We start from the raw sequence: 20,592 nt of genomic DNA, 5'->3' as shown, positions 1-20,592 counted from the left end.
GGAGCCTCAATAAAAATACGTAAACCAACTTGTACTAGCCATGACAAAACAATTTTCAAAGGCACTGTCAAGTTAAAACTGGAGAAACTTACTGATTAAAAATCTCCTCCTTTACCTAAAATGTTCTGGTCTTACTACAGCTGAAGCGCAGAAACAGACCCACACTGTCCATTGCTTACAAAATGCTACTGCTGAATTAGAAAAATAGAAGTAAATGGAGATTCATTACATTAGCTACTGCTATTTTGGGGTTCCCTTGTTTCCTGTTCAGGGAAGACTGTAGCGAGAACAGAGATGGGTGTCTCTAAGGAGCGTAGCACTTCAAGCATGAGGGGAGACAAGGGTGAGTGTCCCCTCTGGAAGCCAATTTACTCTCCCATGCTTTAAGGTTTCTGAGACTCAATAAAACCAGAAACCGCGGTTACTGAGAGCTGTGGAGTATGACATGTGTGGAAAACATCTTTACATTCTGTTTTGTTATGCTTCTCAAAAGTTTTATTGATTTACTCTGGCTTTGAACAGAGATTTCTTTTGATATTAGCAACCAACCAGTATCAGAGCTATATAATTGAATTGAAGGTGTTGCATGTGAACGCAAAATCTGCTCTCGAGTAGAACTGATAGGAAGAATGATGGGGTTCATTTGCCTTCGGATTATATGAGTCACTACCACGGAATCTTGACTGCTTTCTTCAATAATGTTAAAAGCACGTAATGGTGAAACAATGAAAACATTGAACAAGAAGGGTGAACTGTTGACATCCACTTTTCCTTCAGACTAGAACAAGTATCCAGTTACCTAAAGAGACGATGTTGGGGTTTTAGAGAGCAGTTGACATGGCTGATGAGTCTACAGTGGGTCAGAGAAGGTTATCAGCCATTGGGGAATATAGAATAACCAGGATCATCACCAGAATCTCTATAACCTCCCACATATAAAGGAAAAACATGGAAGGTCTTGAATTTTATCACATACTCTAGGTGGCAGAGAGATTAGTGTCTCCTTGAAGAAGAGATGTGAAGAAGTTTCTTCAGAGGTGAACAAGAAATTGCTGTTAGGAAAATGGATGTACAGGAACCGTACATTATCCTGTGCATATCCTACAGAATGCAGCATCTCACAGACAGTCCAGAAATCTAGCCTCATTAGAAGTTGTTGAGCAGCCACTAATCTCTAAATTTAAAGGTATTTTTAAGCTTTTATGTTAGTTGATAAGATTATATATATATATATATATAAAAATCACTTGGTATACTAACACACAGAAACTAGTTGCAGAATTGAGCTGCACAATAGGCTGATTGAACGGATGAAAACCTTGCTGTTGGCACTGCATAACATGCCCCCATCTATGACCTCCACAAACCCCACAAACAGCTGTATCAGTGAAACTTTGCCTCTGCTTTTCTGATATAAGGGGATACACAGCAGATACCAACATACCCACGACTCCTGTCCCAGATAGGCAACCAAAGACAACCTCTACCATCTCCATTTCAGCTGCACGTATTTTACAGACTGATCAGTGTTTATCACCTCAAATGCCTTGCCAAAAGCTTTATCATCTGAAGCTCAGAAAACATGTCACAGTTTTCCTGAGTACACTGAATATCCAACAGGCCCACACGATTTTCACGTAACGGCAGATTTCAGATTAATATGTTAACCAGTAATTTGTGAAAATAGGCTTGGTTGAAGAGAGTAAAATGATGGATGTGCGATTTTGCCTTCTAATTCTATTACTTCCTTTAGTCTGTTATATGTTACATATTTGTTATATTGCTCACACAATCTATTTGCTATTTCTGGAGAAACATTTAACTGCATCTTTCATTTCACGACAGAACTTGGAGATATACTGTCTGTGCGCAAGCGCATGTCTACATACAAGAAGAAAAACACCCTACTACGAGTTTTTAATGTGAAGGTTAAGATGCATTTGCTTTCAAGCTCGTTCTATTAAACTTTTTCTTTCCTGATTAACGGTTAACTGGCAATAAGTTTTGTACTTTTTTAGTGATATTTATTGCACATTACATGCATCATGCTGAGAAGCATGTATGTAATAAGGTTTATTTCTATTTTCATGCTACTCCTTGCCAAAAAAGCACAGTGAGACCCATCTGTTGTATTTTCCAGCTGAGGTTAGACAAGAAAAGGAGACTCTACACAGCACTCCATCACAGCAAACAATATTAAAGCAGTGTTTGGAGATAGAATCCAAAGTGCTTGCTCAGAGCAGACATTCTGCCTCATCGATAGATCCAGATGAAAAGATATATAAAACACAGCACACACAGAAGAAATGATGACCAGGAGATGTGCAGCTCTGGAATCTGGTCAGGCAGTTCCCTGAGAGGAGGACCTAAGTAAAGGCTGAAGCTTCAAAGAATTGTTTCTGCACATTTGTCCACATGTACCTTCAAAACAGCAAATTTTTTGTACCAATGTTTCCCATTTTGTGCCAGTTTTATAAATCAAGCATTTACCTGGGAAACTGAAGTGCATCTGGGATGCCTTTTACTGTACCTTGTACAAGTGATGCAAGTGCTCTTATAGGGCATTCACACTGCATTGTTTTTTACACTCTTATGGAAAACTGTCCTCTTTCTTTGCAGACAACATGCCTTTGCAATCAAAGTACTGACTTCCACATTCAAGGCACAAGAACTCTTGCTTTTATCTTGCTTTGCTTTGCAAGCAAACTGATGCAACATGTAACTCAAAGTTGCTGTACTGTGTGAAGCAGCATAAGTAATCAGGATGTTGGTAAAATCAGTTGAGATGATCAAGTGGATTCTGATAGGAGGAGGAAGAAACTGCTCTCCCATTTAAACTTCTGATCCAAAGAAGTTAATCTGAGCCCTTCTTAGGCTCAGATCCTTCCCACCACCTGAAGAACCTGAACGAGGTACCTTACTCAATCTAGAAGTTCCTTTATATTTGACTGGAAATGACAGATACTTCCAGGTCACGTCATCCCAGTCACTTTATAGACCACCTTTCTTCTTCCACTCATTAGCAAGCTAACTTAACTGTGGCTCATCATATCACTGCTAAACTCAGGTATAACACTCTGAATTCAAACCAGAAGTAAGTAGTTTATACAGAAATATCTGCAGAAATTGTCAAGCCTTCTACACATTATAGTGAAAAGGTTGTTCCACCTCCATGGTTGCTAAACTAGTGTCTCCTCACTGTAAAACTGCCATGATCAGTCGCCATCAACAGGAGCGACAATGGTAATACACTTTTGATAGTGCAGCATCTTGTCAAAACCCACAATTTTGCATTAGTGTTAGTTACATTTCAACAGCTTGAGAGATTCCAGTTCAAGAAACCAGAAAGTTACAGCCGGGGACTAGGTTCTTTCATGTAGGCGTGCTTGTTTTGATTTCCTTGGTTCCTAAGTTCAACAGAAAGTTTCCTTTTATCACATGGATGTCTGGGGGAAGGCCAAAGAAAACAATTATACCAGCCTCATTCTATGCCTCTTCACATCTCTCTGTAGCTCTATTACTTCTTGGACTGACATTAAAGGTTGAGTCAGAAATGCCACGAGTTTACCGGATATTTCCCTCAATGTTATCAGTGCCGTAGAAAGATGTTCTTCCGAAAACCTCCCCAAAGCTACCACAATACTGTACTGTGCAGCTCATAGGACTATCATGCAGATTTCACATGTTTAGGGATATATAGAATCCTTGGCACAGGCACAGAGTTGTAACTGAGACCATCTCCAAGACTGTTCTAGAAACTATGCATCACCACCTTTTTTTGTAGATGACTTAGTTAACATTTGCATCACAGCCCTTATTTTAGGGTATGATCCTCAGTTCCATGCAATTTACTGTTAATTACATTTTTAATTCCTTTCCAGAGATAAATCTCATCCTGATGAAACCATACCTCCCTTATCTAGTACCTAAATCTCTGGATGTTCAGGAAGATCATTCATGAAGCAACTGGATGAAGCCTGAACCTGAGTCATTACCTCTATATACTCACTCTCAAACACGTTAGAAATCTTGGAGAAGTCTGGTAAAATAACTGTATTACTAAAGCAATAAAATCAACAGAGTATTTTTACTATTTGTTTAGTAATGGCAGCAGACAACTATAGAGCACTAACAGTAAACTCAAATCCACTTATATTTTTATTACTTCTCCTTCAAAAAATGAAAGATACCACTCATAAAATTCTTGTGAGAAGAAGTCGTAAGTTTCCTCATTTTCTTGGTGCAGTTTATATAACTGCTGTTACAGTTAGACACTTGATGAGGCAATATTTAAATAAAAGGACAATAAACCTGTACTAATAGAACCAATTTGGTTTAAAGAACTCCTTGAATTACTCTACGCTGCTAGCACATTTGACATCAGTCAGAAATGTGCCAGTGGTTTCCATCTGAAAACTCCCGAGTATGAAAGAATCTGTCCTTTATGCATGATAAAATTTAGTGACACAGCAAAATATTGCTGCTGCAGTGTCCTCAAGGTACGTCCTTTGGAGAGCCCTGCGCTGCCTGCTCACAAGTGCTGCAATAATCCATTAAGTAAAAATCATTTACATGCACAAAAACAGCTCAACTGCTGAATCATGAAGTAAGTGTACAATAATTACGTGTTATAGCTTTTTAGCTTGATAATGCTATTATTTTCTTTCCCATTTTTTCTGGAAATATGTTTCAATTATTCCTTAATAGAGACAGTTGCTTGGATAGGCAAATTATTCAATACTAAGTAGCATTATTCTATAATAGTTTGTTGGGATTTTTTCCACTATACGTATCCTTTTCACCTTGCTGTAAAACCAATAATGAGTTATGCCTCAGACAGTACAAGTCTTATCATCATTTCACAGGTAAGGAAACAACTACAGTGGGAAATCACTTCCAAAAGGATTGTAAGCCCACCTTGTTTTATTTCCCAGATCTTTAATCACACACCGCACCACCTGTACAGATCTGATCATAGATTTCTTACATGTTGTGCATTTCCACAGGTACCTAATACATGGAGGACTGCTACTTATTTTTCTTTATTTTAAGGTACCCTGCTTCTCTTTCTTTAAACTCTTCAGCCATTCAGAGTTAGGCAAAAAAAAAAAGCAAACTTAAAGGGAGCCTCTAAAACTTTTATTTCTTACAACATCTCTAACTAGACAGACACTGAAGTTGTAAGCATATTCTTATTCATGGCACTGGCAGACCTAATGGGAAAGTATTAGAAATACACAGCAGCATGTACCTGAGGTCCCAGACATTGATATGCTGGGTTACTATACCGATGCACTGCAACTGAGCAATGTTACTTCAGTTTCTGAGCCTAATAATGAGGCTAATGATGCTGGAAACCTCAAAGAACAGGATAAGGACCCTCCAAAGTTTTACTAAGTCTGGGCAAGGAGAATAGTAGCCTTCTACAACCAAGGGTGCAAGAAAAGCTTGTGATGGATTCAAACCTAAGGTCCACCTTGCTTAATAACAGATTTTTCCTGCTTCTGGACTGAGTTAAATAACAGCAAAACAAAAGAATAGGGAAAAAGAGCAAGGCCAGTAATTCTTCTCCAGAGCCAGCGATCTGCAGTACGGAGATGTATGAATCAGAAGTGTTCCAGCAAACACAGTGCATTTTTCCTCCAGATGTACCTACTCACTTTTTCAACCTTCACAAAACTTCAGTAACCTATGACACTCTGCAGTAAGGAGTTTCTCAACTCATCTGATGTGTGATGAAATGCTTTGTACACCTATGTGCAGCAGTTTCACTTGATGCCCACTGGTTATCACACTGAGAATGGAAACAGATTTGCAAAGGTAACAGGCGAGGACATTGCAGGAGGCAAAAGCGCTGCTTTCTCACCTAAGGCTGAGGAGAGTATTTTAACTGCTGCACTTGAATGAAAGTAGGTTAAAATCTTGCTTATTCCCAGAAAGGGACTTGACGTTCTGACTATCAATAGTGTAGAGTGCAATGCTGAGTCAGGTACTTTTTCAAGCATAGCTCATCAAGACTTTTGCAGTGAGAAATGTTATTGCTCCCTACCCCTGCTTGCCAGTTGGATCCACATACAGTCCATGGAGGACATCTGAAACTCCTGTCCAGTCCTGAACTGCTCCCTAAAGGCATCTACTTTCAACTGCAACAGCCTTTACCAACCTCCCTGGTCTTTACAAGCTGCCACACATAGCTTGGGTATCTGAAGCACCATCAAATCAAACCAGCAAACCTAAGAAATCCCAAGTGCATAACTTCATTCTGTTACGGGTTCTTATCTTCAAACCACACTCGCTGTTTTAATTCTTGTGTCCTGCACTTGGCTGGTAGCAAACTCTGAAGAGGCCAGAACACAGACAAGCCAACAGCCTCAATCTAGGTTCCAGCTACAAGATCAATAATCGATATGCTGTCAGCAATCTGTGATTTCATTAGAATACCATGGACACTGCTGTGTCCCCAAAACAAGTTAGTATGCTTTTCCCTTATTTTGAAACACAGTAAAAAAAGCATATGAAAACATATGAGAACTAGAAGAAAATATCTGAAAGGAGATTTAGAGTTTCCTAATTACCTGATTTAGCTGACAGCTACACAAAACATCCGTGATATTTTGTAGGTAACCATTCCGTTTAGAGACGACGGATTGTCACGCTGTTTGAAAAAAAACAAACCCAGATACAATCTGAGGAGGATTATTCCTCAGCTCCACAGAACCGGAGTTCTGGAAGCATCCCATCCTGCGTACACTGAATGCTTCTAGCAAATTTTCTGCCATTTAGAAAATGCTAATCTTAGGCATTAATGGAACATCTTCAAATGGTGATTGTACCTTAAAATAACCTTACTAACTGCTGAAACCTCAAGTCTAGATATATTTTTGCCTCAGTAGCAGCTATGCTGATTCTCTATACTTGCCAATAACATCATATGATCGATATTATTCTTAAATAACCCTAGAATGACAAGGCTCTAGATTCCTGTTGCCTTCTGTAGAGATCTAACGAAAAACCTTCCAGCAAGTAAAATAAAACTAGATCATTGTCTCTGATTTGAGCTAAACATTAAAAATCTGGTTTTAATACTTGACTATTCGTGGACAACATATTTAAAACCAAAATTAGCATCACAGGTCACAACTGACAATGGAGCAGGTACGGCTGAACACTGCTTGAAGTACATGGTTCGAAGTCCTCATGTCAAACAAAAGATTGACAATAACAGAATCATGGAATAGTTTGGGTTGGAAAGGACCTTAAAGCTCATCCAGCTCCAACCCCCTACCACAGGCAAGGACACCTTCCGCTAGAGCAGCTTGCTCCAAGCCCTGTCCGACCTGACCTTGAACACTGCCAGGGATGGGGCAGCCACAGCTTCTATGAGCAATCTGTGCCAAGGCCTCACAGTGAAGAATGATGATGTCAGCACTTCTCTGTTTCTTGAATGGTCATCAGTAGCTGAAGATTGCTTTTTTGGGGGGGAAAATTATCTCCCTTTATCAAACTTGTACTGTTATAGCAAATAAGTTTTTATTATCTCACCCCATAATCCTTTAATGCTACCAGAAGGACATAACGTAATTAAAAGTTACCAATAGAAAGGGAAATGGATCATTAATAGAAAACACCAAAAACATTATGCAGATATCAATAGGAAGAACAATTTCATCAGGTTTTGGATGATTAGGCTAAATAGCTAGGTGTTACTGCCAATCCACAATACAGATTATATGAATAATGTCAAGGATATGATGATAGCTTGAACTTGCTTTCGCTTATAACTTTAGCTTTCTCTCCCTCTGCTCTGTCCTTCAGAGCCACACAATGTCTGCATGGAATTACTTCTCTCCACATTTCCAATTTTCAATGCATTTACTTCAAATCTGAAGTTTTAGCAGTTTTTTTCCCACTAACTTTTTTAGATCAATTTAACCCTTCATATAGTAAAGCATCCCATCTAAATTAAATATGAATTTATAGACTTACGGAATTGTTTATTGTGAAAACTCTGCTTCTACTATTTTATAACGTGTTTATCTAAAAGACAATTCAAGCTTTATGAAAACAGGGGCAACCTGAGCCAGGATCTATCCCATGCTTCAGCTACATTTGAAAACTTCTAGAAAGACAAAAAGCTCACGCTGCAGAAGGAAAGGGGAAGTATCCAGCAGCCTTTTAAATTAACTGCTACTAATAAATCAACCTCCTATTATGCCAGATATATGTAGCTCAATTACAGCACGGGATTAAAGTAAGTAAGATCTTCAACAGACAATAGACCTCTATGCCCCTTATAAAGAGACACTGCTAAACCTTTCATTTCTGTATTTCCTGGCAGTTCTGACCTGCAGAAGTGTTGTAAACAGGAGATGAATTCCAGGAACCAGAGTGCCAGCCTTGATGTAAGAACAAGCTCTGCAGTACTCAGGCATGAAGGAAAAACAGAAAGGGGAACAGGTACAAACTGCACCCAGACCAGAACACCGCACAAGGAAAGGGACAAAAAGCCATGAATAGAAACAAACTTGAAGCAAATCAGGTCACAGCAACTCCAAGACTAAGGAAGCAGGTAGCAGGATTACCATAACTACATGTTCAAACAAGCTTTTTTAATGCAATACCCCATTTTTGGATTCAAAACGTGTATTCATGGGCTCATTATCACAATTACTAGTACAAAGATTTCCTGCTAAATCAAGCATTCGTAAGTTACTTGTGTAGAAGGAGGCTAAAGTACTTTTTCTTCCTGTGAACTCTATCTTCATACCTGAAAGTCTTCTGTCAGATTTTATCAACAAAAAAGGATAAACTTGCCTGTAAATCATTTAAAAGGGAACTTTTAAAACTGCACACAAGGTTTCTATCTGGAACAATCCAACAGTCTTTGCTTAGCAAATACGGTTTCCACGTAGATAGTCATATCATGTGAATGAGACACAAGTCAATCGTGCCAGGCTGGATGGGACTTTGAGCAACCTAGTCGAGTGGAAGGTGTCCCTGCCCATAGCAGGGGGTTGGAACTGGATGAGCTTTAAGGTCCCTTCCAACCCAAACCATTCTATGAGTCTATGATTCTGGAGCACTTCATGACTCAGGAAGACTACAGCTTGCATCCAACAAGCCTCTGACAACCAGTGGGGCTGACATGGAAACCCCTTATATTTCCATTGTACAAGGAGGAACCCACAGCTTGGGAGCAGGAGTGCTTTCTATGTGGAACTCGGAAGCAAAGACTGAATACCTGCCAGTAGCATGGGTTTGCTCCAGTTACTCAGGCACAGGCAGAAAGAGATAGAGCGACCTCCAGACTTGCTTTTGTAGACATAAGTCAATGTCAGTAGAGGTGGTTCTTTCAGAATACTACTTAGTATTTTCCCAGGTAAATCATGTCAACACCACTGTTTGCAAAACCCTTCAGGTCTTCTTCATCTATAAAGACTGTAACTGACCACTCAGTAAACAGTTAAGTACTGTGCAATATGTGGAAAACTATGATTTTAAGAAATATTTGCAAGTGCTTCCATTCATAAAGGACAAATGCATTAAAAATCAGAACAAATGAGAACTGAACAATAAATTAAGAAATAAACATTCAATGTGAAGTGATTTCCAGCGGAAATCCACTTGTATGTCACCAAGCAACATGAATATAGCACAAAGAATATTTTAAGCAAGTTTATAAAACAAGGAATTGAGTAGAAATTAGTTTATTTCCTCATCAGAACAGGGAATCAGAAAAACACAGAAAAGGAGCCTTGGAATTGCAGTAAAACAAGCAGCTAAAGACCACATCTAACTGCAAGAGCACACTCATCCTTGCTCATCACCAGATGCACTCATGCTACTACATTCGGATACCAAGGCCTTTAAGGAGTTGCTCCAAAGTTTCTTTCACCAACTAATCCAGGATGCACCCACGCATTTGTTGATTACTGTAATCTTAAGGAACCTACAAAATAACCACTGATTCATGGGTAACACAGATAAAAAGAAGCAACTGACTAAAAACCTCTTCATTGGATGCTTTCACCTCTGGAATGAAATCCCTTCTACTTTTACTTCTGGCATTCTGGGAAGTTTCACAGACTCTCATTCAAAAGTTAAACAGGAAAGGATTTTGTAAACTTTAAGATTATATTAACAAGCATTTCAGAACTCCAGTGAAGGCTCAGGACCCAAGAAGAGTTCAAAGCAAGCCAGGGCCTATTTCCAAAACACTGCAATTTAATTTTATTAAGATACTGCTATGAGATAAGGGAAGAATGAAGAAAACATGGGTCTGGAGGTATGATACACTGGGTTTAGTAATGCTTTATCAGGCAAGTTTCTTATGGGAATACAGGGCAGGAAGAAGGGAATAGTCCAGTGATGAGGTTGCACCTCTGAGAAAAGAAACAGCCCAGAGTTTTAAGTTTCTATCCAGAAAGTTGTATATACAACAGTACTAGAAACAGGGAAGAGAACCTTGAATTTCCCTTCCCAAGTTAAAGGACTCATTACTGAGTCAGTTATCACTTTTCTTTCTGGCAGAATCATAGAATCATAGAATAGTTAGGGTTGGAAAGGACCTCAAGATCATCCAGTTCCAACCTCTCTGCCATGGGCAGGGACACCTCACACTAAACCATCTCACCCAAGGCTTCATCCAACCTGGCCTTGAACACCGCCAGGGATGGAGCACTCACAACCTCCCTGGGCAACCCATTCCAGTGCCTCACCACCCTAACAGGAAAGAATTTCCTCCTTATATCCAATCTAAACTTCCCGTGTTTCAGTTTTAACCCGTTACCCCTTGTCCTGTCACTACAGTCCCTGATGAAGAGTCCCTCCCCAGCATCCCTATAGGCCCCCTTCAGGTACTGGAAGGCTGCTATGAGGTCTCCACGCAGCCTTCTCTTCTCCAGGCTGAACAGCCCCAACTTTCTCAGCCTACCTTTCTCAGGTATAATGAATTGATCTTGCATTACCTGGTACAAAGATAGCCACAAACCACACAGAAAGGGTAATGAACCTCCCTCCAAAAGGGAAGGCTGTGTGGAGACCTCAGAGCAGCCTTCCAGTATCTGAAGGGGGCCTACAAGGATGCTGGAGAGGGACTCTTCTTTAGGGACTCTAGGGATAGGACAAGGGGAGATGGGTTCAAACTGAAACAGGGGAAGTTCAGGTTAAATATAAGGAGGAAATTCTTTCCTGTGAGGGTGGTGAGGCACTGGAATGGGTTGCCCAAGGAAGTTGTGAATGCTCCATCCCTGGAGGTGTTCAAGGCCAGGTTGGACAGAGCCTTGGGTGACAAGGTTTAGTGTGAGGTGTCCCTGCCCATGCCAGGGGGTTGGAACTGGATGACCTCAAGGTCCTTTCCAACCCTAACTATTCAATGTTTCTACGATGATGATCTAGAACGCAAAGTTTCCCCATGTCCAGGCAGGCTCCTACCTACTGAAGAGTCGCTGTTAAAAGGAGGGCTGCTTTGCAGAAACAACTACAAGACTTTCCCATTAGAGAGGGAACACCATTTGAGCCCGGTGACAGAAGGCACTTCCTTGGCCAAGGAATGACCAGGTAGCACTTCTTGTTTCTGTATGCAATATCTGAACACTTTTTAGACAGGTTTTCAAACGAAACCAGGCTGATGTAATTGTGTCTGTCCTTGTACCCGCTGGGCCCTCCTTAATTAAATCCTTAACTCAGTAGCAAATTTCATCCAAAAGCTGCCAGTATTTCTTGCAGGAACTTTCTTCTTCAGGAGAATTAAATTCCTGCAAGTTTCATTAAGGAGGAGGAAAGAAAACAAAAATAAAGGCATCCAGATGAGAAGACAGACTCAAATTAGAGGCCCTGCTTTGTGAAAGGCTGCATAGGACATCAGCAGTAATCCCTTCCACAACACCAGCCGGTCCCAGACATGGACTGACTCATCAGCACACAGGCACCTCAGACCCAGCCAGCTGCTGCCTTAAGAATGATGCTGGAACTGAAGGCACTGCACATGAATTTCTTGACTAAAGCACCATTGTGCCTGCTATCTTCCTGCAAAACAGGGTCCAGCTGATGAGTGCTGTAAGTGGTGCTCACGAGAGGACAGCTTGTTGTGCATCTGCCTCCAGAAGAACTAAATCTCTTTGAAGATCCTGCCTTGTCCTAAACTGCTCAAAAGAAGACAGTCTTAAAGTGTGGAGGGTACTTAAAGTAGATCCATATAGCACAAAGGGATTCCAAGGCGCTGATGAGATGGGTTTTAAAGTAGAGACACCAGCCTTCCTAGTAACTCGTAACTTTGGGTGTCTATCTCCTTTTGCAGATCTGGACTGAAGCATGTTGCTAGGCTGCCAACAACTGCCAGGCAACAAATCACAGCACGTAGACTGAAGTCACACTTACAATGCAACATATTGAGCATGTTTTATTGTTAAGAAATCGATAACCTGTGTTTGCCATAACCAAATGTAAAATGTGATCATATTTTATTTTTTCCCAGGAGGAAGAAAAACTAAGAATAAAAAAACCCTGTAGATCATTCTTATTGCCCTTCCAAAGTAAAACTCACACACTCATTCTTCAATCTGTTATAAAATCAAATTAATTTCAATATTAATGAACAAAGCCATTCACGTTGCACAACATGTAATTAAGATTCCTACTACTTCTTTCTGAGCTCCTTCTATTCACTGCCCCACCAAATTATTAAAACAAAGCAGTTACTATGGTAACTAATTCATTCTCTGCATTATTATATTGTTCCTAAACATCAGCGTCTAGTCGTTCTGACTTACGTGCCCTAAATTCCAGTTTGAAATCCCAAACTTTTGTCTTGTTTGTTAGAAAAGCCCTTTACAATCTATGCATTCATGCATATAAGGATAGCCCGAGCGCAGCTGCTTTTGTTTATTGCAAGAAGAACTGTTACTAAATTATTTGAGTTTGATAAATTGATGGTGCCTGCATATGCGCAGAGCACCACTGAGGGAACAAGCACAGGAGTTAGTTGAGCACTACACAAACAGGCAAACATGACCATCTGCATGGTAGATAAACTAACATCAACAGAAAAATGACTGGCAGATGTTGTGCAAGCTGAGTAACACCTTTCTAAGAGGAACTTGGTACCCAGAAAAAAACACCAAAGTAAGAAATGAATAGCAGGGAACAAAACAGTGATAAAATTGCCTGGGAAAAAAGTTTTATTAGCATTTAATAAACCTATTTCTTCAAATGTACAATCCTTGACAAAGAGAGACATTTATCGTGTATTTAATTAACACTTATAATTATTCTTAATCACCTATTAAGAGGAGTCTTACTCTTAATTGTATTTGAGTGTCATCATCTAGCATACGAGGAAACTTTCTGACACATACGGGCAGGATCAAAAGAACAAACAGTGTTTCCTCTTCAGCTTTTGCTGTCCCACTGCTGTTGCCTGTAATTTTTATTGGGTTTTTTGGTGTGTCTCCATTTAATTGGCAGAATGAGAAGTTTCAAAACGCAGTGCATAGGATGATACTTTCACAAATAAACATCAGGAAAAGGGAAACATGAGTAATTTCGAACAGTTAATTTCTGGCTTAAAAAACAAACACATCTACACAAAGTCCCAAGCAATTTAAATTCAATTCTCACAGGAAAGGAAGGAAGAAGGAACCTTCTTATTTAAACATGTGAGCACAGTGATGAGCCAGTGCAGTACTGGATCTACAGTGGTACCCATGAGAGCACTTTTACCTGCTGCAAATGCCATGTGCTTTCACAGTTGGCAAAGCCTCATTTTGTAAAGGGATTCCAAGGCTATTACAGCAGCCTGCTGTTATTTATATCACGGCAACTACGTAAGTCTCCCACTGACTGTTTTCTGTCAAAGAAAAGGCACAGAGGTGAGAGGCAAGCTGCTTTCTAAGCTGATATCTGACTTAGAAAGAGCTAAAACGCAGGTTTCTTTGCTCCAAATGACCTGTCCGTCACACCGCAATGACTTTTCTGAGAATAGATTCTCTGCAAGATATTCTTTGCCTGGCAAAGCCTCCACGCAATTCCTCCTGATTAAGCAGGCGCAGCCTTCAAGTTCAGTACTAACCTCATGGAACAAGGATTCAGTACTAGAAGACTCCACTTTTATTTTCTTGTTTCCACTTGCATCATCACACTCCCATCCTGACTGCAGTAAGGGAGGAAACAAAACAGAAGCCTTCTTTGCATCTCAGACAGCACTTCCCTAGGGATGGGATCTGCCTCTATGAAAGCTGAACATGTCTGCTTTCATTAGATGACTATTTAAATTTTTCAATATGTTTACCTAGACACTTAATCCTTGTACAGTTCAGTTTTTCCAGAGCCCAACGTAAAGCAATGTCTGAATCCAGGGCTTCCAGAGCATCTTACCTGACCCCAGACAGAACTAAGCATCTATTACCACCAAGTACATAAAACTTCTAAAGCTTTTAAAAGTTTTACCAGGCACTCATCTGCACTGTATAAAAGCTAAATATCTAGTCCAAAAGGTTTTTAAATACTCTGATGGTTGCTCAGGAACTAGGTGTGGATGAGGTGTAAGCACTGGATTCTGATTCAAACATATACATATGATATTACATACACAATCATTACAACCCTGCAATCCCCGTGTCAGGCTGTACTGTTTACTGTATTCAACTGGTTTTGACACATTAAATATAACTATTTTGACTTTATTATAGCAGTAAGATGTAGTGTTCTGGATAAATCACAGCTGGATGCAACTGCTGTCTGCATTATTATTTTATTCCAACACACCAATGAAAATACAACTATATAGGTAAAATCTGGAGTGCCGGACACCACAAAACCAGCTTTTCTTTAAGGTATTAGTACCTTAAATCAGTGACCTGAATGTTTCAGCAAAATTTTAAACTGTCTTTGAGATTCTTTTCTCTGTGGGCTTTTTCCCCCCCAGTTTTCTTGTTAAAATAATGCTTTTCATTAGCAGCTACTGTTCAGCATCATTTAGGGCAAAATGGGCTTTTAAGCTAATTTTCTTTCCATAGAGCTTACATTGTTACTAGTAATACCTTTGGAACATTGTAGTAGCTTAAGTGCATGCAAATTCAGAAGCTGTTTAGGTAGCACATAATGAAGATTCAAATTACAAAAGCAGGTTACTGCAGCAGTACAAAAGAAAGCCAAAACCACCTTACACCATAAATAGTGAATATTAAGGACAAAAACAAAACCCGAACATAAGCCTGTGAATAAGCATTTCACCTATAATTATAATGAGATAAAGGATGGTTTGGCATCAGGGTAAACATGTTCCAAATAGATAACTTTCCTCACTGTGTGGTAAGTGGCACATGATCTTGTTACTGTACGACTCATGGTAGCATCATTTTCATTTCACTATTTCAAAGTCATCTTAGTCCTTATAACAGCCTCCCTGTTCTTTGAAGATGACGGTCCTTATAAAAGATATTAAATATTTACCCTAATTCCCTGCATTTCAAGCTCATAAAAATATTTTCAGAGTTCTTACAGGCAAAAGACAGAAAAAAAAGCATTGAATAGTTAAAACCCCTGGGGACGTAACACAAGAACCTAAGCTTTTTGACATTAAGACACTTGTATCTGCAAGCAACTTGATTTACTTGGGTTATTCATAGAAAACTATGGTTGCTTAAACACTTTTATTTGTTACAGTTGAAAGATTTGATGGCTGCTCCTGCAGAAAGACTTTGGTAGCTTTTACTACCTGATTCCCAGCTTATACTGGATCACTAGGAAGAAAAGGATTTTTCTCCAGTTCAAAATCCTTATTCATTCACTGAAGGCACTTAAGATTAGAAAAGCACAATTTTGTGAACATTAATCAGTACTTTATGAAGAGGCAACTTTCACTTAGGAAACAACAAATGATAAAATATTAGGAATCTTTTAGCTCCCTCTGCTGCCCTAATCCTTCAATAAGCCTCCTTCTAAAGCCTGTCAAAAAGACACCAAGCAACTCTGCAGCCCCATTAATCTCTTTTCAAGAAGCATTTTGGCATATTTAGCATGCCTGGTACTAAGATCAGTATGCGCAAAGAAAACTCTATAAAGTACTGTGTGATTTACAACTGTCTGAACATTTTATTGTTTCCTTTCTTTCCCTGATATCTGCATCGAGTGGGACAGCTATGACCATTCTCAAATTTGGATGTCAGCTAAGAAAATGGATAGCTCATTTTCAAAAGAACTTGACATCTGCAAGTGCCACTTACATAAGAAAGAGCTAAACCCACTCGCTGCCTGGAAGCATTTACTCCTCCTTCCTTTTAGTTACAGATCACCTTACACAGTACATACCAACTTCAGTAAATATCCTTTGTTTTCCAGAGAAAAACCAAGCATTGCCAAAGTAGGCATCTCCCCCATTAATATGCTGGAAACTCATCCTAACTGCCTAATTTCAAAACAGCAATGGGTCAAATCACAGTTGACCCAAGTTCCATCAGTGGTCATGAAACACTTGGTATTTGTCAATCTGATACTTTCCACAAGTTAAGGCGGCAAGTTCTCCATTACATGCACAAGGACAAAAAAATAAGGTATGAGAACGTGCTTTTTAAACTAAGACACTTTGTATCTCAAGATTTCTTCATAAATTTGGAAAGAACAAAAATTCAATTCATATCTGCTTTTTATGCTGCAGTCCTCCTGGAACCATCAATATACCGCATCAGCTATGAATTGGAGATTCATCTTATTAAATCTCATGCTGTATAGCACCAGAAGCAGAAAAAAAAAAGAAGCTTTAAAAACAAAGATGTTTTCTTACAGGGAAACAAAGCCTAGACCATGTTGTTCAAAAGAAACTATTCCTTGATCGTGGACTTTTACTGTCCTTCAAAGAGGCTTCCACTTGGGTATTTGCCAGTAACCGGACCTTCCCAAAGAAGGCTGCCCTTCATAAAAGCAAAAGATGAGAGATTTTATCTGGAATTTCAGACAATCATCCTATTAATATGCACTTTCTTTTCCAATCTATGATCCCAACCAACTCTTCTTAGGTAATAAAGCAGCACTCTTAAAATAGCTAAAGTACATTTGAAGTTTCCTTCTGGGCACTTTCAAAAAGGAGGAGGCAACCTGTGTAAGAAGAATAACCTTAAGATGAATACCAGTGCTGCATAAATAGGAAAAAAGACTTGAAATGGTTGTTGAGAAGCTCTGAGGTGTGCCAAGATGCTTTTTTCTTCCTCAAAATGAGCTAGACAAAACCACAACATCTGTGTGGGATCATACAGGGTCTTCACAGACTTGTACTTGCGTACACTACAGTCTTTGCTATGAATATTAAATGAGGCGTTCCGGAAAGAAATTTCTGGTTTCAAGCAATCAAACTGGAAACGTCACTCTCACAATTTGGCAGTTACATTTCCAGCATTGTGCTGTAGTGTAATCCCCAATACCTGCGCAAACAAGCAAGAAAAGTGAGAGGAGACACCCCTTTCCTCCTCCCAGTTCCACCAATGTCCCTGAGGTCTCCCCTTTATAGACTTTCCTAAAGCTTGGAAACCCACCAAAAGCAGTGTCTGACTGAACGCTATATATTATACAGTGTGGTGTATTTAAAGAAAATTCACCATATTCGTCAATCCCATTCATCTATTAGCTCCCAGCAAACTCAGCAGAGGTCAGACATCCCCAAGGTAACTTCCAAGCAACGGTCAGTAAAACATACGCACATTTAATTAACGATTTCTAGGATATAAGCAAATACCCAGCATTGTTTACAGTGTTGTTACAATATAAAGTACAATAATACCTTAATTAGAGATAACAACTTCTCAAAATGGCAAAAGCATTTAGAATTTTTCAAATTACCCACAAAATGAACACATTTTACTATTGCACTGTGACATTTCCAACTGTTCTGCCAAATGTATACTACTATAATTACGCTTTGCAATCACCAGCATCACCGGAGAGGGGGACAAAGAACAATATAATCAGTAACTAATTAATCTTTCACATGCCTTGATGTTATTTATCTTCAAGGGAAGAATCCTGAATGTTACATCAGAAATGGTGAAGTGAGTTTAATATTAGCATCTCAGAATAACTAGACTCATGTCTTCATGCCCAAGTCTAATTCACAGCTGTTGGGGGAAGTCAGAAGCCAGAATTCAGTATCTGCCTTTTTCAAGGGACAATCTTCCACGGCAGACCATTGAAACATGGGTAAAAATATAATGACAAACAGCCTGAGGATTAAAAGCGAATATTCAGTTTCATATTTAAGAAATCACTGAAGGGAATCATAGGTACCTGAGGGACAAAATGACTTTGCTACATTAAAAGACAACTGACCTCTCCTGAAGTAATAGAATCGGTACTGCATTGAGTATCAACTGACATTCAGTAGTATTACTACCATACTACTATTACTCACAAAGTAACAGTAAATTTAGTGATGCCTCTTCAATTTGCTGCTCAATTTGCACGCTTAGTTACTACAAGCAAGTGTGCGAATTACCTCAAGCCACAGGAAAACAGTTCAACTCAGTGACAGCATGCAAGCACAGTTATCCAACTCAGAAGGGCATTTGTGTACGCCATGAACTCCACAGAAAAAGCTGTGCACGTGCTCCCACCACGAGCATTTCATTTTGAGAATCAGGCTCATACCCCTCATTTTTCAGAAAGTGAATTTCAGCTCATTATCATCCCCTCCTCAAACAGGGCTATAGGCAGTAATGAAATGCTCTATGTCACCACCAGCATGACACCAGTGTCCCTTTATGGGTATAATAATGGATTAATGTCTGCCCATCACAAGTTATGCTAAACAATTTATGAAAACATAGGTATTAGTAGCAGTTAGCAATAGCCTGGTTTTAAGCGGAACTTGCAATAGAAAGAAAATGCATCTTCGGAGGGAAAAGGTTAAGAGAAGAAAGATATAAACAGCAGGCAAACAAAATAGCTGACATTAGATGAGTTCATTATAATTCCTCAGCTTGGTGAAACATTACCTGTATTTCTCAAACATGAAATACTCAGGCTGTGTTACTGAAGGCACATATAGAACCATAGAACAGAATCACAGAATAGAATATACCAGCAAACAACTCTGCATACTTAATTTTTAAACATGAACAAGACCATATGTAGAGAAAAACCTTTTTGAAACAAACCGACTCCTAATCTTTATCCCACTTTATGCACTTGCATGGATAACGATTTAAAACCATCAGCCAAAGATGTGTTTACAAACCTCAAGGAACATTTGGACATTTGAACACACAGACACTCAAGAGCAGAAAACAGCTTGGACACTTTAAAGAGCCAATTTGGATTACCATAACCATAAAATTTCAAGCATTTTTCCATATCCATTGTTTTCCCCCGCTCTCCTCTTGATCATCTTCTGCCTGGTCTTCCCACTCTATTTTTCCAACACAGCTGTTTGTCTAGCACACGGTAAATGGGATTAGGAAGCAGAGGTAACTAAAACAACTTTTTTCATGTTATTTTTCAACTGGATCAATTCCCTGCCCTGCATGGCCACACAGATTTTACCACAGGATGCAGTGAAGTGTGCAGGGCTGGGAAAAACAAGTCAGACAAAAGACACTGATTAGATGCGAACACAAAGCCTGGGGGATGCCACTGCTATTTTAAACAGTCACAGTGGCTACTAGTCTGTCCCTGACAACATTCCTTGCCACATCATCAGAAACTCTATTTTCCTCTTAAGGTGTCCTGTTGATCAACAAAATAAGCACAAAAGGAGGCTGAAATGCTACCAACTGGGTTGAGCTGATCTAATAGCTGCTGCCATCAAAAGGCACAGGTTTCTGTTCTCACAGTTTTGCAATTAAGCCGACTAACAAAGGCAAAAAACAGAGTTAACATTGTGCATTTTTTACTGAGGGGTCACAGGATGAGGACCTGAGATTGACAGCAGAGAAGGCAACCATGCACTGCACCACTCCTAGGTCACTTCCAGCTGATCCAGCCCCAGAGCTGCCCAGAAAGAGTGGCAGCCTTCCCAAATTTCCTGTCCTCAGAAGCCAGTTCCTCATTTCTCTGAGCAGGATTTGGTCTCCAGTGAGCTCAGCTTGGCCAACCAGTCTAGGTGGGACACAGTAACATGGGCGGGCTTGGCCAGTTTTAGAAGCGACTAACGACATTAATCATCTAAACCCAATGCGAAACTGCACCCTTTGACACTTTGGTGAAATGTCTCTTTCTCTGGCTATGTCAGGGTAAATGGCCGCAGTGCCCCTCGCTGATCCTTTCCAACTGCCCCCTTCAATGCAACTGCTTTGTCAGCTGTACAGTGAGGAATTTACCTAAGTGGAAAATATACCAACAAAAACGTTCCTTTTCAGCCTGAGTCATCTTCTCAATCTAGCTCATTACACAGTCACACTCATATTGGCACAAAGAAAGGGGGGGAAACAAGGACAGGAGTCAGCTGCCAGGGACAGCTTTCACCAACACAGCTGCTGCAAAAAAAGTCTCAAGACCAATTTGTGGAGGAGCAAATGTTTTAACTGCAGTTCACTGCTTCAGTGTTAGCCGTGATGCAGAGACAATGCGCCCAGAAGCCTGTACACTTTTCCCATCATATCAAAATGG

General features: G+C 39.8%; 1 protein-coding gene across 1 annotated transcript in view; it reads right to left on the bottom strand.

Moving 5' to 3' along the window:
• The window catches only part of CTBP1 (C-terminal binding protein 1), a 256,911-nt gene that overhangs the window by 172,938 nt on the left and 63,381 nt on the right, over nt 1-20,592 (bottom strand). The gene's annotated exons all lie outside the window — the stretch shown is intronic.

The sequence above is a fragment of the Lathamus discolor genome, chromosome 1, assembly GCF_037157495.1.
Source record: "Lathamus discolor isolate bLatDis1 chromosome 1, bLatDis1.hap1, whole genome shotgun sequence".
In the NCBI taxonomy this organism is placed as follows: domain Eukaryota; kingdom Metazoa; phylum Chordata; class Aves; order Psittaciformes; family Psittacidae; genus Lathamus; species Lathamus discolor.
Note: the sequence above shows the minus strand (reverse complement) of the source record. Positions and strands in the feature narration are given on the sequence as shown.